The sequence below is a fragment of the Eubalaena glacialis genome, chromosome 6, assembly GCF_028564815.1.
Source record: "Eubalaena glacialis isolate mEubGla1 chromosome 6, mEubGla1.1.hap2.+ XY, whole genome shotgun sequence".
Taxonomy (NCBI): domain Eukaryota; kingdom Metazoa; phylum Chordata; class Mammalia; order Artiodactyla; family Balaenidae; genus Eubalaena; species Eubalaena glacialis.
In genome coordinates, this window is record NC_083721.1 from 107491011 (window position 1) to 107518994 (window position 27984).

The 27984-nt window shown below is 39.7% G+C and overlaps 1 long non-coding RNA gene across 1 annotated transcript; it reads right to left on the reverse strand.

Moving 5' to 3' along the window:
• Positions 1–27973, reverse strand: LOC133094054 (uncharacterized). Its single transcript, XR_009701352.1, has 3 exons — positions 27798–27973; positions 5299–5416; positions 1–102 (listed from the first exon to the last, which is right to left on the reverse strand). It is a non-coding gene; the product is annotated as an uncharacterized LOC133094054 (long non-coding RNA).
• Positions 27974–27984: the final 11 nt, after the last annotated feature.

Genomic DNA, 27984 nt, shown 5'->3' on the forward strand with positions numbered 1-27984 from the left:
ATCTCTAGGCTCATCTATGGTGCTGCAAAGAGCAGTGTTTCATCCTTTTCCATGGTGAATATTCCATTCTGTACATGGACCACTTCTTCTTTGTGCATTCATCTGTGGATGGACATTTTGGTTACTTCCAAGTCTTGGCTATGCTAAATATTGATGCAGTGCAGGATTGCCAGCCTGTGTCTTTTGGATTCTGGTCTTCTCAGGGGTTAGGCCCAGCAGTGGGCCTACTAGATCATATGGTAGTTCAATTTTTACCTTTCAGCGCACCTCCATTCTGTTCTCACTACTGGCTGTTACCAGTTTACATCCCACCAGCAACTAGAGGGTACACAGATCTCTAAAACCCCTTCAGCACTTATTGTTTGTAGACTTTTTACTGATGGCATTTTGAGTGTTGGGTGGTGATACCTTTTTGTAGTTTGCATTTGCATGCGTCTAATAATTCCCGATATTGAGCTTTTATCTTCGTCCGTTTTCATTTTTTTCTTAAGTAAAACAGAGAAACTTACCTCTTCAAATTGTTTCCTTGAAAAATGTGCCATGTTCTGAATTCCTGTGGCCATTACCTGCACCAGGACATTTTTTGAGGGCAGGTGTCCTTTACAGCCCTGTAGTAATTGTGAATATCACATGACCATTAGTTCTGCGATTAAAGCTGCTGTTGCAGGAAACGGCCACAAGGGGGCAGCATTTCTATAGTCCCAACTCTGGTTACTAGGGCAACAGAGCCTTCCTGGAAGTCCTGTTTGTAGGTTGTAAAGTAGAGTGGAATGTGCCAGGACAAATCCCCAGAAACTATGTCTACTTATTTGTTGTTGATATCCTCAGTTTAATTTTCATTTTTCTTAGAGCAAATTTGATTGCAATGTTGTGTTTGTTCTAGGTGTACAGAATGTCTTTCATTGATTCATATATCTTTTCATGTTTGGATCCTCTTCCGTAGAGATTATTACAGAATGTTGTGTAGACCTCTCTTGGTATTCGGTATGTCTGATGATTATATATTTTATAAGTATTAGCATATGTCTGTTAAACCCAATATCCTCCATTATACATTCCTCACACCTTTCCATTTGGTTAACCACAAGCTTGTTTTCTGAACACGTGAGTGTCCTTCTCTGTGGAAATAGGTTCATTCCTATCAATTTTTAGATAAGACCTATACGTGATATCATAGGATATGTGTCTCTCGCTTTCTGACTTACTTCAAGTTGTGTGATTGTCTGTAGCCTCGTCTATGGTGCTGCAAACAGCATTGTTTCATTCTTTTCTGTGTCTAATATTGCATTGTGTACATGGACCACTTTTTCGTCCATTCATCTGATGATGGACATTTTTGTTGCTTCCATGTCTTGGCTATTGTAAATGCTGCTGCAATACACGATTTTCCATCCTGTGTCTTTTTGGTTCTGGCTTTCACAGGTGACAGGCCCAATAGTGGGCCTTCGGGATCATATGGTGACTCAATTTTTACCTTTAAACGCACTGCCATTCTGTTCCTATTATTGGCTGTTACCAGTTTACATCCCACTTAGACCGAGAGGTTACGCTATTCTCCACAGCTTCTTCAACATCTATCGTTTGTTGACTTTTTGCTGATGGTCATTCTGACTGATGTGAGGTGATACGTTTGTGTAGATTGGATTTGCATGCGTCTAATAATTCCTGATGTTTTGCGTTTATCAATGTCCTTTTCATTTTTTTTTAAGATTCAGCTAAACTTACAACTTCAAATTGCCTTCTTGAATAATTTGCCACGTTTGGATTATTTTGGCCATTCCCTACCCCAGGACAGTTTTTGAGGGCATGAGTCATTTACACCCCTGCAGTCCTTGTGAATATTAGTGACCATTAGCAGTGGATTTAAAGCTGCTGTTTGAGGAAACGGCCTTAGGGTGACAGCATTTCTACGTTGCCAACTCTGCTTGCAAGGGAAACAGAACCTAGCTGCAAGTTGTGCTTTTAGGTTGCAGATTAGAGTGGAATGTGTCAAGACAAACCCCCATAAGTTTTAGCCTCCTTAATTCTTGTTTGTGTCTTTAGGTTTTAATTTTTATCAGAGCAAATTAGATTTTAAAATGTCTTTTGTTCTAGGTGTACAGAATCTTGTTCATGTACACATATACATATATCTAGTGATCTTTGTGTCCTTTTCCATGTAGGTTATTACAGAGTGTTGAGTAGACCACTCTTGGTATTCCATAGGTCTTTGGGGATGACATATTTTATATGTATTAGTTTATGTTTGTTAACCCCAATATTCTAATTTATCCATTCCTCACACCTTTTCGTTGGCTTAACCATAAGTTTGTCTTCTCAATCTGAGATTGTCTTTCTCTGTGGAAATATGTTCATTTTATGAATTTTCACATAACATAAGTGATATCATAGGACATTTTTCTTTCACATTCTGACTTACTTCACGTTGTGTGATTATCTCTAGGCTCATCCGTGGTGCTGCATATGCCATTCTTTTATTTTTCTTCGTGGCTAATATTCCATTCTGTACATATACCACTTCTTCTTTGTCCATTCATCTGTTTATGGAGCTTTTTTTTGCTTCCATGTCTTAGCTCTTTCAATATTGCTGCAGTGCATATTTGCCTGCCTCTGTCTTTCCGATTCTGGTGGTCTTAGGTTATAGGCCCAGAAGGTGCCCTGCCGCATCATACGGTAGCTCAATTTTTACCTTTTAAAGCAGCTGCATTCAGTTTTCATTAGTGCTGTTACCACTTTACATCCCACCAGCAGCTAGAAGGTACACAGTTCCCTAAAACCTCTTCAGCATTTATAGTTTGTAGACTTTTTGCTGATGGTCATTTGACTGCTGTGAGCTGAAACCTTTGTGGACGTTGGATTTGCATGCAGCTAATAATTCCTTATACTGAGCTTTAGGCGTGTCCTTTTTTTTCTTTTCCTTTTCTTTAAAGAGTGAGTACAACTTCCTACTCATATTGACTTCTTGAAAACTTTGTCATGTGTTGAAATTTCTTGCCTATTCCCTACCCCAGGACATTTTTTGAGGGCAGGTATCATTTACAGCCCCGCAGTCCTTGTGACTATTAAGCGACCATTAGCACTGGGTTTAAAGCTGCTGTTGTGGGAAACAGCCACAAGGCGGCAGCATTATTACGTTCTCAACTCTTGTTACTAGGGCAACAGAGTCTTCCTGGATGTCGTGTTTCTTGGTTGTAAATTAGAGTCGAATGTGCTGGGACAAGCCCCCAGAGGTTTATGTCTCCTTACTTATGTTCATTTTTTAAATTTAATTTATATTTCTTATCGGAGGAAATTTGATTAGAGGGTTGTGATTGTCTGGCTGTACAGAATCTGGTCAATGATTCATACATATGTCTGTTCATCTTCAGATCCTGTTACCATGTATGTTATTACAGAATGTTGAGTACACCTCCCTTGGTATTTGGTAGGTGTTTTGTCATGATATATTTTGTATGTACTGGTGATTATATAATTCATATAGTTTATATGTTATATGTTTACATACATTTAACATATATTAGTATATGTATGCTACCCCCATAATCCTAATTTATCCATCCTCCCACCTTTCATTTTGGTTAACCATTAGTTTGTTTTATAAGTCTGTGTGTGTCTTTTTCTGTGGAAATATGTTCATTGGTAGCCATCTTAGGATAACATGTATAAATGATATCATAGGATATTTGTCATTCCTTTTTGACTTACTTAACGTAATATGATGACTTCTAGGCTCATATGTAGTCCTGAAAACGGCATTGTTCATTTTTTCTCCGAGGCTACTATTCCATTCGGTACGTATACCACTTCTTCTTTGTCCATTTATCTGTTGATGGACATTTTGTTTGCTTGCATGGCTTGGCTATTGTAAATATTGCTGCAGTGCATGTTTGCCTGTCTGTGCCTTTCCGATTCTGGTCTTCTTAGGGTATAGGCCCATTAGGGGATCGGCCGCATGATATGGTAGCTCAATGTTTACCTTTTAAACGCAGCTCCATTCTGTTCTCATGATTAGCTGTTACCAGTTTACATCCAACCAACAGCATAGTGGGTATGCATTTCTCCACCAACCCGTCAGCATTCATTGTTTGTAGACTTTTTACGGATGGTATTTTGAATATTGGGTGGCGAAATCTTTTTGTAGTTTGGATTTGCATCCAACCAATAATTCCTGATATTGAGCTTTTATCCATGTTCTTCTTTTTTTAAAACAACAGAGTGAGTAACACTTACCTCTTCAAATTGTTTTCTTGAAAAATTTTCCGTGTTGTGAACTTTCTTGGCCATTACCTACCCCAGGACATTTTTTGAGGACACATGTCATTTACGGCCCTACAATTACTGTGAATCTCAAGTGACCCTTAGCCCTGTGTTTAAAGCTGCTGTTGTGGGAAACGGCCACAAGGCGGCAGCATTTCTCCATTCCCAAATCTGGTTATTAGGGCAGCAGAGCCTTCCTGAAAGTTGTGTTCCTACGTTGTAAATTAGAATGGGATGTGCCAGGGAAAACCCCAATAACTTTCTGTCTCATTAATTTTTGTTCATTGTTTTAATTTTTTAAATTGGGGTAATGAGTAGAATAGTGTTTGTTCTGGGTGTACACAATCAGGTTCAATTGAACATTATATATATCTGTTCATGTACAGATCCTCTTCCCATGTAAATTACTATTACTTTTTTTATAAATTTATTTTATTTATTTATCTATTTTTGGCTGACATGGATCTTCGTTGCTGCATGTGGGCTTTCTCCAGTTGTGGTGAGCGGGGGATACTCTCCATTTGCGGTTCACCGGCTTCTCACTGCAGTGGCTTGTCTTGTTGCGGAGCACAGGCTCTAAGCGTGCGGGCTTGAGTAGTTGTGGTGCATGGGCTCAGTAGTTATGGCTCATGGGCTCCAGAGCGTAGGCTCATTAGGTGTGGTGCACGGCCTTAGTTGCTCTGCTGCATTTGGGATCTTCCCGAACCAGGGATCGAACCTGTGTCCCCTGCATTGGCAGGCGGATTCTTAACCACGGTGCCACCAGGCAAGCCCCCGTGTAAATTATTACAGAGCGTTCAGTAGACCTCCTTTGGTATATGGTTGGTCTTTTTGATACATGTGGTTAATATGTATTTCTATACGTATGGTAACCCTTATCTTAATGTATCCATTCCTCCCACCTTTCCTTTTAGATAACCATAGTTTGTTTTCTAAGTCTGTGAGAGTCTTTCTCTGTGGAAATATGTTCATACGTGTCAGTTGTTAGGTAACAGCTAGGAGTGCTATCATAGGTTATTTGTCGGCTGCTTTCCAACTTACCTCATGTTCTGTGATTATCTCTAGGCTCATCTATGGTGCTGCAAAGAGCAGTGTTTCATCCTTTTCCATGGCGAATATTCCATTCTGTACATGGACCACTTCTTCTTTGTGCATTCATCTGTGGATGGACATTTTGGTTACTTTCAAGTCTTGGCTATGCTAAATATTGATGCAGTGCAGGATTGCCAGCCTGTGTCTTTTGGATTCTGGTCTTCTCAGGGGTTAGGCCCAGCAGTGGGCCTACTAGATCATATGGTAGTTCAATTTTTACCTTTCAGCGCACCTCCATTCTGTTCTCACTACTGGCTGTTACCAGTTTACATCCCACCAGCAACTAGAGGGTACACAGATCTCTAAAACCCCTTCAGCATTTATTGTTTGTAGACTTTTTACTGATGACATTTTGAGTGTTGGGTGGTGACACCTTTTTGTAGTTTGCATTTGCATGCGTCTAATAATTCCCGATATTGAGCTTTTATCTTCGTCCGTTTTCATTTTTTTTAAGTAAAACAGAGAAACTTACCTCTTCAAATTGTTTCCTTGAAAAATGTGCCATGTTCTGAATTCCTGTGGCCATTACCTGCACCAGGACATTTTTTGAGGGCAGGTGTCCTTTACAGCCCTGTAGTAATTGTGAATATCACATGACTATTAGTTCTGCGTTTAAAGCTGCTGTTGCAGGAAACGGCCACAAGGGGCAGCATTTCTATATTCCCAACTCTGGTTACTAGGGCAACAGAGCCTTCCTGGAAGTCCTGTTTGTAGGTTGTAAAGTAGAGTGGAATGTGCCAGGACAATCCCCCAAAAACTATGTCTACTTATTTGTTGTTGGTATTCTCAGTTTAATTTTCATTTTTCTCAGAGCAAATTTGATTGCAATGTTGTGTTTGTTCTAGGTGTACAGAATCTCTTTCATTGATACATATATCTTTTCATGTTTGGATCCTGTTCCATATAGGTTAATACAGAATGTTGTGTAGACCTCTCTTGGTATTCGGTATGTCTGATGATTATATATTTTATAAGTATTAGCTTATGTCTGTTAAACCCAATATCCTCCGTTATACATTCCTCACACCTTTCCATTTGGTTAACCACAAGCTTGTTTTCTGAACACGTGAGTGTCCTTCTCTGTGGAAATAGGTTCATTCCTATCAATTTTTAGATAAGACCTATACGTGATATCATAGGATATGTGTCTCTTGCTTTCTGACTTACTTCAAGTTGTGTGATTGTCTGTAGCCTCATCTATGGTGCTGCAAACGGCATTGTTTCATTCTTTTCTGTGTCTAATATTGCATTGTGTACATGGACCACTTTTTCGTCCATTCATCTGACGATGGACATTTTTGTTGCTTCCATGTCTTGGCTATTGTAAATGCTGCTGCAATACACGATTTTCCATCCTGTGTCTTTTTGGTTCTGGCTTTCACAGGTGACAGGCCCAATAGTGGGCCTTCGGGATCATATGGTGACTCAATTTTTACCTTTAAACGCACTGCCATTCTGTTCCTATTATTGGCTGTTACCAGTTTACATCCCACTTAGACCGAGAGGTTACGCTATTCTCCACAGCTTCTTCAACATCTATCGTTTGTTGACTTTTTGCTGATGGTCATTCTGACTGATGTGAGGTGATACGTTTGTGTAGATTGGATTTGCATGCGTCTAATAATTCCTGATGTTTTGCGTTTATCAATGTCCTTTTCATTTTTTTTTAAGATTCAGCTAAACTTACAACTTCAAATTGCCTTCTTGAAAAATTTGCCGCGTTTGGATTTTTTTGGCCATTCCCTACCCCAGGACAGTTTTTGAGGGCATGAGTCATTTACAGCCCTGCAGTCCTTGTGAATACTAGTGACCATTAGCAGTGGATTTAAAGCTGCTGTTTGAGGAAACGGCCTTAGGGTGGCAGCATTTCTACATTGCCAACTCTGCTTGCTAGGGAAACAGAACCTTGCTGCAAGTTGTGCTTTTAGATTGCAGATTAGAGTGGAATGTGCCAGGAAAAACCCCCATAAGTTTTAGCCTCCTTAATTCTTGTTTGTGTCTTTCAGTTTTAATTTTTATCAGAGCAAATTTGATTTTAAAATGTCTTTTGTTCTAGGTGTACAGAATCTTGTTCATGTACACATATACATATATCTAGTGATCTTTGTGTCCTTTTCCATGTAGGTTATTACAGAGTGTTGAGTAGACCACTCTTGGTATTCCATAGGTCTTTGGGGATGATATATTTTATATGTATTAGCTTATGTTTGTTAACCCCAATATTCTAATTTATCCATTCCTCACACCTTTTCTTTGGCTTAACCATAAGTTTGTCTTCTCAATCTGAGATTGTCTTTCTCTATGGAAATATGTTCATTTTTATGAATTTTCAGATAACATAAGTGATATCATAGGACATTTTTCTTTCACATTCTGACTTACTTCACATTGTGTGATTATCTCTAGGCTCATCCGTGGTGCTGCATATGCCATTCTTTTATTTTTCTTCGTGGCTAATATTCCATGCTGTACATATACCACTTCTTCTTTGTCCATTCATCTGTTTATGGAGTTTTTTTTGCTTCCATGTCTTGGCTCTTTCAATATTGCTGCAGTGCATATTTGCCTGCCTCTGTCTTTCCGATTCTGGTGGTCTTAGGTTATAGGCCCAGAAGGTGCCCTGCCGCATCATACGGTAGCTCAATTTTTACCTTTTAAAGCAGCTGCATTCAGTTTTCATTAGTGCTGTTACCACTTTACATCCTACCAGCAGCTAGAAGGTACACAGTTCCCTAAAACCTCTTCAGCATTTATAGTTTGTAGACTTTTTGCTGATGGTCATTTGACTGCTGTGAGCTGAAACCTTTGTGGACGTTGGATTTGCATGCAGCTAATAATTCCTTATACTGAGCTTTAGGCATGTCCTTTTTTTTCTTTTCCTCTTTTTTAAAGAGTGAGTACAACTTCCCTCTCATATTGACTTCTTGAAAACTTTGTCATGTGTTGAAATTTCTTGCCTATTCCCTACCCCAGGACATTTTTTGAGGGCAGGTATCATTTACAGCCCCGCAGTCCTTGTGACTATTAAGCGACCATTAGCACTGGGTTTAAAGTTGCTGTTGTGGGAAACAGCCACAAGGCGGCAGCATTATTACGTTCTCAACTCTTGTTACTAGGGCAACAGAGTCTTCCTGGACGTCGTGTTCCTTGGTTGTAAATTAGAGTGGAATGTGCTGGGATAAGCCCCCAGAAGTTTATGTCTCCTTACTTATGTTCGTTTTTTAAATTTAATTTATATTTCTTATCAGAGGAAATTTGATCAGAGGGTTGTGATTGTCTGGCTGTACAGAATCTGGTCAATGATTCATACATATGTCTGTTCATCTTTGGGTCCTGTTACCATGTGTTATTACAGAATGTTGAGTACACCTCCCTTGGTATTTGGTAGGTGTTTTGTCATGATATATTTTGTATGTACTGGTGATTATATAATTCATATAGTTTATATGTTATATGCTTACATACATTTAACATATATTAGTATATGTATGCTACCCCCATAATCCTAATTTATCCATCCTCCCACCTTTCATTTTGGTTAACCATTAGTTTGTTTTATAAGTCTGTGTGTGTCTTTTTCTGTGGAAATATGTTCATTGGTAGCCATCTTAGGATAACATGTATAAATGATATCATAGGATATTTGTCATTCCTTTTTGACTTACTTAACGTAATATGATGATTTCTAGGCTCATATGTAGTCCTGAAAACGACATTGTTCATTTTTTCTCCGAGGCTACTATTCCATTCGGTACGTATACCACTTCTTCTTTGTCCATTTATCTGTTGATGGACATTTTGTTTGCTTGCATGGCTTGGCTATTGTAAATATTGCTGCAGTGCATGTTTGCCTGTCTGTGCCTTTCTGATTCTGGTCTTCTTAGGGTATAGGTCCATTAGGGGATTGCCCGCATCATAGCCGCAACTAGCAAGACAGGAACACAAACCCACCCATTAGCAGAGAGGCTGCCTAAAATCATAATAAGTTTACAGACATCACAAGACACACCACCGGACATGGTCCTGCCCAGAAGAAAGACAAGATCCAGCCACATCCATCAGAACAGTGGCACCAGTCCCTTCCACCAGGAAGCCTACACAACGCACTGAACCAACTCTGGGGGCAGAAACCAAGTAAAACGGGAACTACGAACCTGCAGCCTGAGAAAAGGAGACCCCAAACAAAGTAAATTAAGCAAAATGAGAAGACAGAGAAATATGCGGCAGATGAACGAGCAAGGTAAAAACCCACCAGGCCAAACTAATGAAGAGGAAATAGACAGTCTACCTGAAAAAGAATTCAGAGTAATGATAGTAAAGATGATCCAAAATCTTGGAAACAGAATGGAGAACATACAAGAAACATTTAACAAAGATCTAGAAGAACTAAAGAGCAAACAAACAATAATGAACCACACAATAAATGAAATTTAAAATTCTCTAGAAGGAATCAATAGCAGAATAACTGAGGCAGAAGAGCGGATAAGTGACCTGGAAGAAAAAATAGTGGAAATAACTAACACAGAGCAGCATAAAGAAAAAAGAATGATAAGAATTAAGGACAGTCTCAGAGACCTCTGGGACAACATTAAACACACCAACATTCGAACTATAGTGGTCCCAGAAGAAGAAGTGAAGAAGAAAGAGACTGAGAAAACATTTGAAGAGATTATAGTTGGAAACTTCCCTAATATGGGAAATGAAATAGTCAATAAATTCCAGCAAGCACAGAGAGTCCCATAAAGGATAAATCCAAGGAGAATCACGCAAAGACCGATATTATTCAAACTATCAAAAATTAAATACAAAGAAAAAATATTAAAAGCAGCAAGGGAAAAGCAACAAATACCATACAAGGGAATCCCCATAAGGTTAACAGCTGATCTCTCAGCAGAAACTCTGCAAGCCAGAAGGGTGTGGCAGGACATATTTAAAGTGATGAAAGGGAAAAAACCTACAACCAAGATTACTCTACCCAGCAAGGATCTCATTCAGATTTGATGGAGAAATTAAAACCTTTACAGACAAGCAAAAGCTAAGAGAATGCAGCACCACATAATCAGCTTTACAACAAATGCTAAAGAAACTTCTCTAGGCAGGAACCACAAGAGAAGGAAAAGACCTACAATAACAAACCCAAAACAATGAAGAAAATGGTAATAGGAAAATACATATCGATAATTACCTTAAATGAAATGGATTAAATGTTCCAACCAAAAGACATAGACTGGCTGACAGGACACAAAAACAAGACCCATATATATGCTGTCTACAAGAGACCCACTTCAGACCTAGGGACACATACAGACTGAAAGTGTGTTGATGGAAAAACATATTCCATGCAAATGGAAATCAAAAGAAAGTTGGAGTAGCAATTCTCATATCAGACAAAATAGACTTTAAAATAAAGACTATTACAAGAAACAAAGAAGGACACTACATAATGATGAAGGGATCAATCCAAAAAGAAGATATAACAATTGTAAATATTTATGCACCCAACAAAGGAGCACCTCAATACATAAGGCAAATGCTAACAGCCACAAAAGGGGAAATTGACAGTAACACAATCATAGTGGGGGACTTTAACACCCCACTTTCACCAATGGACAATTCATCCAAAAGGAAAATAAATAAGGAAACACAAGCTTTAAATGATACATTAAACAAGATGAACTTAATTGATATTTATAGGACATTCCATCCAAAAACAACAGAATACACTTTCTTCTCAAGTGTGCATGGAACATCCTCCAGGGTAGATCTTATCTTGGGTCACAAATCAAGCCTTGGTAAATTTAAGAAAATTGAAATCGTATCATGTATCTTTTCCGACCACAACGCTATCAGACTAGGTATGAATTACAGGAAAAAATCTGTAAAAAAATACAAACACATGGACGCTGAACAATACACTACTTAATAACCAGAGATCACTAAAGAAATCAAAAAGAAAATAAAAAAGTACCTAGAAACAACTGACAATGAAAACACAATGACCCAAAATCTAAGGGATGCAGCAAAAGCAGTTCTAAGAGGGAAGTTTATAGCAATACAATCCTACCTCAAGAAAAAAGAAAAATCTCAAATAAACGACCTAAACTTACACCTAAAGCAATTAAAGAAAGAATAATTTAAAAAAACCCAAAGTTAGCAGAAGGAAAGAAATCATAAAGATGAAATCAGAAATAAATGAAAAAGAAATGAAGGAGTGCTTCCCTGGTGGCGCAGTGGTTGAGAATCTGCCTGCCAACGCAGGGGACATGGGTTTGAGCCCTGGTCTGGAAAGATCCACATGCCGCGGAGCAGCTAGGCCCGTGAGCCACAAATACTGAGCCTGCGCATCTGGAGCCTGTGCTCCACAACAAGAGAGGCCGCGATAGTGAAGAGGCCCATGCACCGCGATGAAGAGTGGCCCCCGCTTGCCGCATCTAGAGAAAGCCCTCGCACAGAAACGAAGACCCAATACAGCCAAAACTAAATATAAAAATTTTTTTTAAAGTTTAAAAAAAAAGAAATTAATAAAACGATGCATAAAAGCTGGATAGGGTGTGGAGAAAAGGGAACCCTCCTGCACTGTTGGTGGGAATGTAAACGGATACAGCCATTATGGAGAACAGTATGGAGGTTCCTTAAAAGCTAAAATTGAACTACCATATGACCCAGCAATTCCACTACTGGGCATATACCTGGAGAAAACCATAATTCAAAAAGATACATGTACCACAATGTTCACTGTAGCACTATTTACAATAGCCAGGACATAGATGCAACCTAAATGTCCATCGACAGATGAATATATAAAGAAGACGTGGCACATATACACAATGGAGTATTACTCAGCCATAAAAAGGAACAAAATTGAGTTATTTGTAGTGAGGTGGTTGGACCTAGAGTCCGTCATACAGAGTGAAGTAAGTCAGAAAGAGAAAAACAAATACCGTATGCTAACACATATATATGGAATCTAGAAAAATGGTACTGACGAACCTAGTGACAGGGCAGGAATAAAGACACAGATGTAGAGAATGGACTTAAGGACACAGGGGGGAAGGGGAGACAGGGACGTAGTGAGAGAGTAGCACTGACATATATACACTACCAAAAGTAAAATAGCTAGTGGTAAGCTGCCGCATAACACAGGGAGATCAACTCGGTGCTTTATGTCCCCCAGAGGGGTGGGATAGGGAGTGTGGGAGGGAGGCTCAAGAGGGGGGGATATGGGGAATATATGTATACATATAGCTGATTCACTTTGTTGTAAAGCAGAAACTAATACAATGTTATAAAGCAATTATACTCCAATAAATATGTATTTTAAAAACCCACAGCATTGTAAATCAACTACACTTGAAGATATTTCTTTAGTGCAAAAAATTTTTTGAATGTAAGTTCTATTGTGTGTGTGTACCACAGGTTCAATATATATGACTTATGTCAAATTGATTACATTGCTTTTCAAAATAAAGAATTTTTGATATTTTACATCAGCTTCATAATATAAATGCAGAAAAACTATATTATTTTTTTCTAAAGTTCAGAAATAGCCATTTTGCTCATTCGGTATACTATAAACCACTAACTTTATTAAAAAGGGATTTGTGACCGACCTCTTCCTTCCAAAGAAATATTTCTCCACTCACACAGGTTTAATAGAATGTTCCGCCATGAACTGACTTCCCACCTTAGAGACACGAGATTTGCATCCTGAAATTTCTTTCTTGCAAAAATGTCCAATTAGCATCCTAGCATTACAGAAAGGAAATGCTTTTTTCCAGATCTCAAATTCCATACAACTTTAGTCAAGACATCATGTATGTTTTTTTTCACACACACAGACTGTATTTTATTTTTACAAGAGATATATCAACTGACACCAAGCACTGTAAATGGATGACCACAACAAAAGCAACAATGATTGCAATTACCAAACACGAAACACACTCATACTACGTCATAATATTGACATTCAGTCCAGTAATCCTCCACTGTAACAGCTCCTTTACTTTGCAGTGAAAGACATCATGTATTTTTAAATTATCAGCACTCACCCGAGGTTTTTAAAAATCAACAAAAACATAATTTTGTGTTCGCTTTCATTTATTCTGGTTCTAAGTGGTCATTTCTAAACGAAAGTATTTAAGTATGTTAACATCATCTTATAACATCATATTTCCAATGACTACCGTGTCTACAAAGATGAGATATGAGGAACTCATAATTAGGCTCTCCAAAGTTTTACTCTCTGAATCTGTATGACCCTTCTGCTGAACTCCACACTGTTCATTATTCTCTGAGAATATTCTTTTTCTTGTATGGCCATCTCACATGCTCTTTCATTTCATGAAGTTTTTTCCCTACAATTTTATGCCTAGTTTATTTCTGAGAAGATGCATTATTTCAGAGTGATATTTATAGACACAAAGAAGACTTCTCTATAATTCCCTAAGAGTTTCAAGAACTCCTTCTTCTTTTTTTTTTTAATACCTAGATTCTGAAGCTCTCCACAAAGCATTACTAAAATTGCATTTACATAAGTATCTACATATTAATCACACATTAATGCATTTACAATTGTATTATGATTTATTGTTAATGTTGGAGCATAAACGTAGCTGTCTTATTTACCACCCTCTTGGAAATCACTTTAATATTTGCACTTACGACTTGAAAGAGAATGGATAAATAAAACCCTGAAGAATATGCAGATCCAATTTATATATTTCTCATAAAATTAGGTGATTATCTAAACTTTATCCAGGAAAAAGAAGAGCCCAGATACTCCGCAGGCATGATACTCGAGAATGTATGGTCTTCTAGCAGGAAAACATGCAGTAATCCATGTGGCAGAGCTTACCTGTGACCAGCTGGGGTTAGTGACCTATGCATTCCTTACATGCAACATATCAGGAGAGGAAAAAGGGAATCTGTCATTTATGGCAATAAGTATAATGAAGTTTTGTAGCAGGTCACGCTCATATATTCAACACAGGTACAATCAAAATTTTGCTCAATTCTGATAAATCTAAGTCTGTATCTGTTACCATGTCTTTAACGAGGAAATGTCAGAACTGACTTACCAAAAAAAAAAAAAAAAGTGTTTTGTTTGTTTGTTTGTTTTAATTACAGTCACGGTGAGTAACACGACGCTCATAACAGCTAATGTGACTTAGTGATTCTCTCATCAGGAAATACAGTTTCTACTTCCTTGTTTATTCTCCACATCCTGTAGTAAGTAAAGTTTCAATGAAAGATAAACCTACACGGTGAAAAGAAAACTTACATGTGTTGATAAGATCATTTTGACAGGTTGTACCACGTATGTCAGTGTTTCTGGGGATGGACACAAGCCAGAGCTCCCTACTCTGACATTTTCACTGATGTCATTCCCTTGATCCTCAATTTGAAAGTGGATAAAAATGTTTTCTATGTTTTCTTCTTTAAGAAATTAAATAAGAATGCTTTCTAGACATGATTCTCTAATGATTTTCAGTCAGTGGTCATCAACAGAGGAAAAGCACAGAATCTCATCCCCACAGAAGGGTGACATTCAGTCAGGTAAGAAAATTCTCCCCAAAATCAAAGCTTCATCTTTAACATGCAATCAAAGGCTTTCACAGGTTCTTCATCACTCTGCACTCAGCCCTACCATATGGGATTGGCTCTGAGAATCTCACATCAGATGACTGACAAACATGTCATAGTACACTGATCTGGTACCAGATCCTGCCTCTCTTAATGATCTCCTGCAGGGACATTGGAATATTCTAGGATATTTCCTGGAGCCCTCTACTCTATACAGGTACACTTCCAAGTAGAAACAGAAGCTTTGATTTTCACTGGGTCCCCTGCTCTGTCCAACCAACCTCTCCAGAAATATGATGTTCTAATCTCTCCTGATTAGAACATTTCAAGGTCTCTCCCTGTGCTAATTTAGTAAAGGTAAAAGAGAAACAAGAAAGAGCAAACTATGCAGGGAGCAATATATAAGATTTCTTTACTTAATGTATTTATCTGATACACCCAAATATTGAGAAATATAGATTCATTTCATAATGGTCAAGAAAAGAGGAGGAGGAACCTCCATGCCAACAGTATATATAAAATGGAATCAATATTGCATAAGCTCCAGCTTAAGCTTAGCTACGAGGTACTAACTCTTCTCATAAAGAAGCAATAGTTCTCCATCATTTGAAGCACACTGAGGACTCAGACAGCTGGACACTGAGGGTGTAGTCTCCTCACTCCAATTCTGTACCTGCATCACAGAGCCATGAAATATTCCCAAAGAATTATTAACGATGAGGAGGGGAGCCGAAATAAAAGAGATGAATCCATAGTTTGCCCTACCATCTGTTCTGCTGGATATTACCACCATCTTGGCCCAATGTGACCGTCCCACTTTTCTCTGGGCCTCCCTACTTTCCACCTCCATCCTTTCATTATATCTTACCTACACTTGGGAACGACTCTAGTTGTTCCACTTATCTTTATCAACAATAATCCAAATAGCAACTGTGTATATAACTCCTTAGAAACCTCAGGTCTGACTCACTAACACATGACCTTCGAAGTCCAAAGTTTTCCTAATTCCCTTTATTATTTTTTTTCTAATTTCCATGTACTTACACTCTCAGGACCTTCACTGTTCTCAAGTTCGTCTTCCCTGCAAAATCTGTCAACCTAGACATAGACTTAAGTACCACCCTCTAATTATCTCCTAGGGAATTCAGTTTTTAAAAAAGCCTCAGCAAGCCTTATGGAATTTATTAAAGACTCTTTAAGATAACCCATGGGAGATAGCAGGGTACACATAGATATCTATTTAATACACCCTCAGAGTAATTTTTTTTTTATAAAGTCTCTTCTGGCCAATGAAGACTCTCAGCTCTTCATCTTCAACATATGCAGTGTCTCACCCTTCTGATTACTCTCTGCTCTATCCCAGGTCCACTCCCTTTCCTGATATTACATTCTTTCCCAATTGTGTATGTTGGTAAAATCAAATAACATAAAATATAACATGTTAATCATTATAAAGTGCACCGTTCAGTGATATTAAATACATTCATATTATTGGGCGATCAACATCACCATTTATCTTTCTAATTCTTTTCTACGTTTTAAAACTGTAACTCTGTATCCTTTAAACATAACTTTCCTTTTTGTTCCATAACCACCGGAAAAACATCATTACCCTCCTAATTTCTATGGTTTTGACTACACTAAGTACACCATATAATTGAAATAAGTAGTTGTATTGTTATGACTCACTAAAAGTCACCAAAATGGCATTTTGGGTAGCTAAATTTCCTCAAGATTCATCCATGTTGTAGCATATTCCTAGATCTTTTCCTTCTTAAGACTGAATAATATTGTATTATACGGGTATACCACACTTTGCTTATCCAGGAACTAGTGGATGAACACTTAGGTTGCTTTCATATTTTAGCTACTGTGATTATTACTGCTCTAAACACTGGAGTACAAATATTTCTTTAAGACCCTGATTTCAATTCCTTTGGATATACCTCATAGTAAAATTCCTGGATCATGTAGTAATTCTATTTTTCAATATCTGAAAAATTGCCATACTCTTTTGCAAAGCAGCTGTATCATTCTACATCCCCACTGACATAGCACAATGGTTCCAACTTCCTCATGTCCTCACCAATACTTGTTTTCTGCTTGTGTATGTGTGTGTGTGCTTGTGTGTGTATGCATGCACACAAATATATAAACATGCATTTAGTGATATGGAGCATCTATTCAAGTGCTTAGTCATTTGTACATCGTTTTGAAGAACCATCTATTCAAGTCTTTCATCCATTTTTGAATCAGGGTGTTTGCTTTTTCTTGAAGTGGAGGAGTTCTCTGTATATTCTGAATAGAAATCTCTTGTCAGATACATGGTTTTCAAATATTTTCTCCCATCTTGTGGGTTGCCATTTTATTCTGTTTACATTTCTTTGATACATTTTTTAAAAAATTATGTATTGCAAATTGTTAGTTTTTTTGTTAGCTGTACCTTTGTTGTTCCTTCGTTTTATATTGAGGAAAACACTGCCAAATTCAATGTCGTGAAGCTCTTGTCCTGTGTCTTCTTCTAAGGCTTTTTATTTTATTAGGTCCTATATTTAGTTTCTTGATACGTTTTCATTAATTTTTGCATATGATGTTAGGTAAGGGTCCATCTTCCTACTTTTGCATGTTGACAACATGACTTCTCAGCACCATTTGTTGAAAATACTATCCTTTCTACTTGGAAAAGTCTTGGCAACTTGACAAAAACCATTTGGCCATATATCAGGGTTTACTTCTGGGTGTTCTATTCTATTCTACTGATCTTGAATAAGGGAGAAAATAGTATAACCTATCCAGGTTGATGAAGAACATAAAGGAAGACCAGGACTGAGAATTAGGAGGGCAATATAAAACAGCAGGGAGTAAAAGACAGTGTGAGAGAAGATCTTGTATTTGCGAGTTCATGGAAATAGGATCATGCTAAAACCAGTAAACGCCTGACTTTGAACAATACAGTAAATGTGCCAGCAAGAAACATAACACTTACCCATCTCTGGGAAATATAGTATGGGCATAAAGGTAAAGTACACACAAATATATTAAACACGGAAGGGTTTTCATGGTGTGAAAATATTGTGGGATTTGAAATACAATTTACTTCTTTTCTACCATTGTCTCTAAAATGTATCAAAGTGTATATACAAGCAATTCCAATTCTGGTAATGTGCTTGACAGGTTTATATATGAATTTCAGCAGACCAGTAAATGTACATTCATACTAAGACTGTTCCCTAAACCAAAAAACAAAACTCAAAAACTGGAAAGACTAGAGTTCACTTTGTCAACACACATACAGATGCAATGATGGTTAACGGTCTAAAAACAGAAAGTGAGCATGGGTGCAAGAGGTTAATCCCCAGGCTGGGGTGGGGTGCAGAGTTTGAGGTTAACACAGGTAGAAAAGGCTTTTGTCCTACCCTTGATTTTTGAGGTATGGAAATTCACAGGTCACTACCTTCATTTCAAAATGAATGAATGCACTATTCAATTTCTTTAAACAGGCGAAGTAATACAGAGTGAAGTAAGTCAGAAAGAGAAAAAGAAATACAGTATGCTAACACATATATATGGAATCTAAGGGAAAAAAAAAAAAGGTCATGAAAAACCTAGTGGCAAGATGGGAATAAAGACACAGACCTACTAGAGAATGGACTTGAGGATATGGGGAGGGGGAGGGGTGAGATGTGACAGGGTGAGAGAGTGTCATGGACATATATACACTACCAAATGTGAAATAGATAGCTAGTGGGAAGCAGCCGCATAGCACAGGGAGATCAGCTCGGTGCTTTGTGACCACCTAGAGGGGTGGGATAGGGAGGGTGGGAGGGAGGGAGATGCAAGAGGGATGAGATATGGGAACATATGTATATGTATAACTGATTCACTTTGTTATAAAGCAGAAGCTAACACACCATTGTAAAGCAATTATACTTCAATAAAGATGTTTAAAAAAAAAAAAAACAGGCGAAGTAGACATGAGTGATAATAAATTTCAAACTGTCGCTAAACAAATAAGATACTAAGAAAACTTAAATAATATGATTTAAGAATGAAGTGGACAGATTGTCCAAAATGGTAGCATTCAAAGACCCAGAGCTTGATGCCTTTCATGGGCACACCAAAGTCACAACAGTTTACAGAACAGCAATTGATGAAAAAGGCTGGGACCTGCCGTAAAAGATGTTTTACAGCTAAAGACATAAGGAAGGCACCTCGACAAGACAGGAAGGAAGGGCAAAATCTCAATAGAGTCAAGACCCATACCACCAGGTGGGTGGCCCACAAATGGGAGAATAATTACAATTTCAGAGGTGGTCCCAGGTAGCAAGGGGTACGAACCCAACATCAGGCTCCCAAGCCCAGGGATCCTGTTCTGGAAAGAAGAGTTCCCAAAAAGTTGGGCTTTGAAGAACAGTAGTGCTTATTTTCCAGAGAGCCAGAGGGTTGTGGGAAATAGAGATTCCACTCTTAAAAGATGCTCACAAAATCCCACATGATCCGAGAGCCAGAACAGAAGCAGTCATTTGAAAGGGTCACACCTACCTCCTGATCTTGGAGAGTCTCCCAGAGAGGCAAGAGGCAACTACAGCACAGCCTCAGGGACAGAGACACTGGCAGCAGCCATTTGGGGGAACTCCTTCTACCTCGTGGACACTGGTACCAGCAAGCATAATTTCAGAATCCTCCCTCTATCTCTTTAGCCTCAGGACCTAGCCCTACCCATTTCCACCAGACTATAGACACAAGTACTAGGATGCTGCAGGCCAAACAACTAACTGAGCAGGGGCATAGCCCCACCCACCAGCAAACAGGCTGCCTTCAGACCCTCTCAATGCACAGCTGCCCCTGGACATGGGCCCAGCCACAAAAAGCCCCAGGACCAGCCTCCACACCTCAGTGGACAGGCACCAGCCCCAGAGTCCCCGCCCCTCTGACAAGTGAGCCTACTCTGGCCTTGGAGTCAGCCTCACCATCGGCAGGTGATAACTGCACAGGGACTGGATGGAGCTTGGACCTACCCAACAGCAAACCTGCTCGAGCAGTGGGATCAGCCTCATACACCAACAGGTACACACCAGCTCCAGGAATACCACAGCCCAGCAGCCTGTGTGACCAGAACACTCACTTGCAGGCCAGAAGCAGCCATGGACTCAGCTGGGACCTGACTCTGCCCATCAGAATGCCAACACAAGGTTAGGGATACCCCAGACCCTGCAGATAGCTGTGTCAGGAACAGTGATCCAACACCAACTCTGCGACTCCTGGGACCTGCAGCCAGAACTCAGGACCTGTCTCTTCCTCCCAGTAGCCAGCATAGCCCCAGGACCAGTGACTGGGCACTAATCCTGATATCACCTGGACTGCAGTTCTACCCATAAGTGAACCAGCACTAGATTTGGTGTCCCCCAGAGTTGTGCAGCCAGCTGCCTTATGATTTAGTCTCACCAAGCAGCACAGACATCCTCCACACAAGGCAGAGCCTGGCAAACAAGCAGTCTGGGGGCAGCCAAGCCTACCAGACCACCCACAGTAGTCAGCCCACCACAGCAGAAGAGCCCAAGCAGCCCACATAGGGGGTACACCTAGAATATATAGTTCTAGTGACCAGGGGACAGTGGGCTGCTGGGACACATAGGACCTCTCCTACAAAAAGCCACTTCTCCAAGGTCAGGAAATATAACGAACCTACTACACACATAGCAAGAAAAACAAAAGTTAAGAAAAATGAGGTGACACAGAAACACGATCCAAATGAAGGAACAAGATAAGAATTCAGAAGAAGATCTAGGTGAAGTGGAGATACCCAATCTACTCAAGAAAGAGTTCAAGGTAATGACTGTAAAGATGATCAAATAACTCAGGAGAAGAATGGACGACCAGAGCAAGAAGTTAGAAGTTTTTAAAAAAGAGTTAGACCATTAAACAACAACAAAACAGAGATGAGGAATGCAATAACTGAAATGAAAAATACACTAAAAGGAAACTACTGTAGACTAAATGATACAGAAGAATGAATCAGAAAACTGAAGGACAGAGTACTGGCAATCACTGAAGATGAACGGTAAAACAATAGATTAAAATGAAATGAGGAAAGTTGAACAGACTTGTGAAACAACATGAAGTGTACTAATATTTCCATTATACTGGTCAAAGAAGCAAAAAGGGAAGAGAAAGCAGTGTAGAACATACCTGAAGACATAAGAGCTGAAAACTTCCCTAACCTGGGAAAGAAAACAGACATCCAAGTCCAGTAAACACAGTAAGGCCAAAACAGGATCAACCCAAAGAGGACCACACCAAGACTCACTGTAATTAAAATGGCAAAAAAAAAAAGATAAAAATACACTATTAAAAGGAGCAAAGGAAAAGCAACAAGTTACAAACATGGGAACTTGCATGAAGTTATCAGCTGACTTTTCAGGATAACCTCTGCATGCCAAGAGGGAGGGGCAAGGTATATTTAAAGTCATGAAAGGGAAAAGCCCATAACCAAAAATACTCTACCCAGCAAGGTTCTCCTTCAGATTTGATGGAGAGATGTAAAGTTTTACAGAGAAGCAAAACTAAAGGAGCTCAGCATCGCCAAACCAGCTTTATGAGAAAACTTAAAGGGGCTTTTCTAAGTGAAAAAGAAAAGGCCACGACTGAAACATAAAAATTAGGAAAGGAAACTTACTAAAGGAAAAACCTCATTGGTTAAGGCAAATATTCAACAAAGGTAGTAAATCAACCATGTACACAGCTAATAGGACGGATGAAAGAAAACAGTAATAAAATCATCTATATTCACAATAAGAAGTTAAGGGACACACAAAACAAGTAGATGTAAAATATAAGGTCAAATTCAGTAACTGTGGGGGAGGAGAGTAACAATGTAGGGTTGGTAGTGTCCATGTGAAATTAAGAGCTCAGCAACTTAAATAATCACACACACAAACTCACACAAAACTGAAAGAAATCCAAACATAATATTAAAGATAGTCCTCACATCACAGATGAAGGGAATAAAAGGGGAAGAAAGGAACACTGAAGAAATTAAAGAGGGATTCTAAAAATACCCAAGACAAATGAAAATGAACACACAATGATCCAAAATCTATGGGACACAGCCAACGCAGTTCACGGGGGGGAAGTTATAGTGACACAAGCTTATTCTTAGGAAACAAGAAAAATATCAAATAAACAACTTCACATTACACCTGAAGGAATTAGAAAAAGAAGAAAAAACAAAACTCAAAGCTGTCAGAAAGAAAAATTAAGAAAACTATACCATATGCAATCACATCAAAAAGAATAAGATACCTAGGAATAAACACACCTAAGCAGGTAAAAGACATGTGCTCAGAAATCTATCAGCCATTGGTGAAGGAAGTTGAAGGCAACACAGAAAGATGGAAAAACATAGCATGTGCATGGACTGGAAGAATTAATACTCTTAAAATAACCATACTACCAAAGACAATCTACAGATTTAATACAATCCCTATCAGAATACCAAAGCATTTGCACAGAACTTGAAAAAGTAATTTTAAAATTTGTATAGGAACACAAAGCCCCAAATAGCCAAACAATCTTGAGAAAGAATAGAGCTGGAGGCATCACACACCTTGACTTCAGACTATACTGCAAAGTGACAGTAATGAAAGAGAAAGGTACCAGAGCAAAAACAGACACAAAGATCACTGGAATAGAATAGACATCCCGGAAATAAGCCCACACACTTATATTTAATTGATTTATGACAAAGCAGGCAATATGGAGAAAAAACTGTCTCTTCAATAAGTGGTACTAGGAAAACTGGTCAGCTACATGGAAAAGAATAAAATTAGATTATTTTAGCACACCATATATAAAATAAATGCAAAACTGAATAAACACCTAAATGTAGGACCAGAAACCATAAAACCCCTAGAGGAAAATATAGAACATTCTTCAACATAAATGATAGCAACAGTTTTAGGTTCAGTCTACTAAGGCAAATGAAACAAAAGCAAAAATAAACAAATGGGACTTCACTAAACTTAAAAGATTTTGCACAGCAAAGGAAACCAAAGACAAAATGAAAAGACAACCTGCTGAAGGAGAGAAAATATTTGCACATGATAAGAGGTTAACACCAAAAAGATGACAAAGCAAGGGTTCATAGCTAAACTACAGAAACAGCACATAGAACTCAATACCAAAAAAAATCCAAAATCCTTTTTTTAAAAAAATGAGAAGACCTAAATAGACATTTTTCCAAGGAAAAAATACAGATAGAGAGCCAGAACTCACAAAGATGTTAAACATAGCTAATCGGCAGTAAAATGTAAATCAAAACTATGAGATATATCACCTCAGTCTTGTCAGAATGGCTGTCATCAAAAAGATCACAAATAAGAAAGGTTAGTGAGCATGTGGAGAAAGGGAAACTCTTGTACACTCTTGATGTGAATGTGAAGTAGTGCAGCTACTGTGGAAAGCAGAATGGAGGTTCCACAAAAAACTAAAAATAGAACTACCATAATATCCAGCAATTTCACTCTTGGGTATATCAGAAGAAAACAAAAACACTATTTCAAAAAAAATACCTGCACCCCAATGTTCATAACAGTGTTATTTGCCATAGCCAAGATATACAGGCAAACTAAGTGTTCATCAATAGCTTAGTGGATATAAAAGATTTTTGATGATGACTTCAGCAAAAAATGAAATTTTGCCATTTGCAAGAACATGGATGGACTTAGAGGGTATTATGTTTAGTAAAATAAGCCGCAGAGAAAACAAGCATGGTATTGTATGAGAAAACAAGCATGGTAGGTTATCACTTACACGTGGCATCTGAAAAATTGAATACAACAACAACAACAAAAAAACAGACTCACAGATTAAAGAACAGACTAGTGGTTACCAGCAGGGAGAGATAGGGTGGAGGAGCAAAATAGTAGTAGGAGATTTTGAGGTACAATCCACTATGTATAAAATCAATAATCTACAGTGGTGTACTGTATAGCATAGGGAATATAGCCACTCTTTTATAATAACTATAAATGGAGAAGAACCTAAACATTTATGAATCACTATGTTGTACGTCTGAAACTAATATAATAATGTAAATTAACTATAGATCAATAAAATATAAAGTAAGAAACAATAAAGGGGAGACACCGATTATTAGATAGAAATCAATTAAATAAACACAAGTTTTGGAAATCAAGGAATTAAAACACAACATGTAAGACACAACATTGGCATTTAAAGTGTACAATCTATTCATTTAAAAGAAATCATTTAAGTGGTAAAAAATGGCACCCATTCCCACAATTTTGTATATCTAGGATAAATTATTATCTACAAAAATATGTTACAAATATTCACTCAAAAAGAAAGAGAAAATTTGGATAAGCCCATTTTAGTATACAAATTTAATATCAAAGTCTCTATGTAAAATTGATTTGAATAAGTTCTGTTAGCCACTTCTAGTTTCTTTGTGATGTAAAATCTTTTAAGGCATAAAAATCAGCCTTTCTACATTATTCAGACAAGGGATGCCGCAACTCCAGCCGGGGCTCTGCACTTCCCCCTCCCTGATTCTCCAGAAGAGCAGGTGGCCCCCCTCTGAGGGCAGGGGCAAGACCACGGACCAAGTCCCCCTGCACTAAGGCGCTACTGGAAGCTCTTCCTGAACAGCAGTGCTGGCTTGGAGCGAACCCGTGCACCGCCAAAGTTGGTCTCGTCCTGCAGCTGAGGGACGCAGGCTTTAAGTCAGCTGCCTTGGCTTTAAATCAATCAGTCCCCCCTTTAAGTCAGGTGACCCGACTTTAAATCACTGTGTGCCCCTCAAGCCTGCAACTTCAAAAGCTGGGAACTTCACTTTGATCCCAGCACCTCACACAGCTGAATGCACACTGTAGTCACCCCCAAGCCTGGCTCAGAGGCAGGATATACGGTAAGGGGATGGGCTGCACACATGGTGAGGAGGGTGCACTTCATGTGCCAGAAGGGTCCGGGTACTCTGGGTACAGCAAGCAGTGCACGATACAGCAGCTCCCTGGCAAAGCTGGTGATGCACAGGGGGAGCAGGCACACCCAGGCATGCAGAGGTTCCAGTCCGGGAGCTGGGGCACAGCCAGCCGGGAGGGTGTGAAAGCCGAGGATCTGAGCCTTCTTGAGAAAGGCAGACACAGAGGATGGATGAGAAACAAAGACCAGATGAAACATGGATTTGAAAAACACACCCTGCTCTTGAAATTGGGGTGGGGGGCACCCCAGATTTGAGTCTTCTTACTCCCCAGTACCTAGTGCTTTGGCATTTGCCCAATTACTTATAAAATGTGACTGTTAATATCTAGCCCATAGAATACTGCATCTGGAGTGGTTTTGCGTGTTTATGTTTCTATAGTGGAATAATCTTTTCTACAAGAAAAATGTACACAATCTGAAATAAATTAAAACCCCTCTTTAAAAAGTACTATATCGGACTTCCCTGGTGGCGCAGTGGTTAAGAATCTGCCTGCCAAGGCAGGGGACATGGGTTCGAGCCCTGGTCAGGGAAGATCCCACATGCCGCGGAGCAGCTAAGCCCATGCGCCACAACTACTGAGCCTGCAGGCCACAACTACTGAAGCCCGCGCGCCTAGAACCGGTGCTCCACAACAAGCGAAGCAAGAGAAGCCACCGCAATGAGAAGCCCGTGCACCGCAACAAAGAGTAGCCCCCGCTTGCCACAACTAGAGAAAGCCTGCGCATAGCAACGAAGACCCAACGCAGCCAAAAACAAATTAATTAATTAATTAGTTAACTATTTTCAAAAAGTACTATATCCTTCTGTACAACTTCTCTGGGAAGAACAGAGAGATGGCGTAGGAGAGTGAGAAAGACCAATATTTAGTGCACATCTCTCATGCAGGTGCTCTGCTGGCTCAGATAGATTTAACCCCACTTTACAAAGGAGGAAATAATCTCAGAGAAGTTTAGTAATTTTCCCAAAGCCAAACAGCTATTGAGTGGCAGAACCAAGATCTGAACCAAGTCTGTTACCTTCAAAGCCTAAGTCCTCATCACAACAAAACTCAATTAATATTTACATTTATCGAATTACATTGCAACCTGGGGAGTTCTTGGCACAATCCTGAATAAGAGTGAGAAAGAAAGAAATAGCCTTGTTCCTACAGTCAACCAAAATTTTTGGAGCAGCTGCTAGATGCCTGGCCCTTTTTGGGGTTCAGCAGTGATCAAGACAGGAAGAGTCCTGCTTTCATGAACCACGTAGTGGGGAGGAGAGACGGGTGCAACTTGGGTGAGGGACTTCACCTTGCTGGACCTCTGTTTTCTCATCTGGAAAATGGGATGAGTGTTCCTGGTTTTCTGGGATTGTCCAGCCCTCACATTCTCTGATTCCATAAGAAGCATTTGTTTTCCTGTTTCTTTAAAATTCATTCAGGCCGTGAGCTGTGATGAATGTTGTTAGCTGCTCCCCAAATCACTCTATTCCTACCCTTTTCCTGTGATCAGGTCTTTCCCGAAACATGACTCACAGTCAGTCAAGTCACAGAACCTAAGGGGCACCCAGCAGAAAAATTCCAACCCTTGCTTCCCAGGAGCCCTGCGGTCTACCTGCCAGGTAAACTTAACTCACCTGGCACAAGGTGGCCATCCCTGGTTTCACATCAACATGATCTCAGGCACAAACCTTGTTTTTCCATTTTGTCTTTAAGTTACTTGTTGAAACAACTACACAAACATGACAAAGATATAAAATCAGGCATCTTCTGCCCCCAGTGCCTACTAATAAATGATTTTCTGCCACTTTAATGATAAACATAGAACATTTCAACATTCTGCTGCCCTTATTATTTGTCATTTTTGTTGATATTTCTATTGAATACATCTTTCAATATTTTAACAATGGAACATTTATTTAGGTTGTTCCACACCCAGCCTTTAGTGGTAAAGGTTTTGTTGTTATATTTCTATTATGTTTCCTTTAAAAATCATTATCCTATTTAAATGGATTAAGTCAATTCTATAGGCATTTATCTTATGATATTGATGAAATTGATACATAGAGGGCAGTAGTACAAGTTGATTGGACTTGAGAGCCTCTATTAGCATAGTTAAGTATAAATATTATCTATATGTAAACCAAAGTACATGCCGAATGAGATTCTCCGACTCTTTTTCACTGTCTGCCCCTCAAGCCTGTGAGAAATGGAATATTTCTTGCCATATCAGTAAACAAAGGGTGTCACAGTCATCAGCACTTGTAGCCCTCCAAAGTGAGCCGGCGGGCCCTGAGGCACTCAGGATATGCAAATATAGAATGCTGGCCCCAGAGAGCTGAGGTGCATATCAAAGGAAGGATTTCAGGGAGCCCAGACTCTTGCATCTTCCCATACAAAGAAAAGCGCTCCATTCCTCACCTTGGGAGAGCTGGTTTTCCTTAGTTAACAATCATCTTTTGATGTTCCCCATTACCTGCGCCATTGCCCTCCCCTGTCCCCTCCCCCCGGTACTTTAGCTCAGGGAGGAAGGAGCGCAGAGAGACTCCGCTGAATAAGGGGCCTGCGCGCCTCGGGAGGAGTTTTCAGCCTCTTTCCCCACAGTCAGGAGGAGGGGCGCTGAAGCTCCAACCGGACCCTGCGCCTCCCTTGCCCCGTTTCCCCTCAGGACGCTCAGGCCGACCCCCTCCCCACGCCCACCAGGCCCCGCGAGCCAGGCCAAGGGCAGGGGCGAGAGGAGGGACCGAAGTTCCCCGGGACCAGACGCTGGGGGCCGCTCTTTCTGCACAGCAGCGGCGGGTGGCAGCGAACCCCTGCCCTTCAGAAGCTGGTGTTGCGCTGCCGCCCGGGCACCGGACCAGGCGAGGGTCGGCGCCCACTTACCCGGCCCGCCGTCCCCACGACTGTTGCGGCTTCGGCTGCCGGGCCCCCTCCGGAGCCGGCAGCCTCAGTGAGGCCTCCCTCCCCTCGGGCTCCGGGGCAGTTCCGTGACGGCGGAGGGAAGAGACCCCGAGGCAGGAGTTCCAGCTCTGCGGAAACGCGGGCTCCGTTCTGGGCGAGGAGGTGGGAC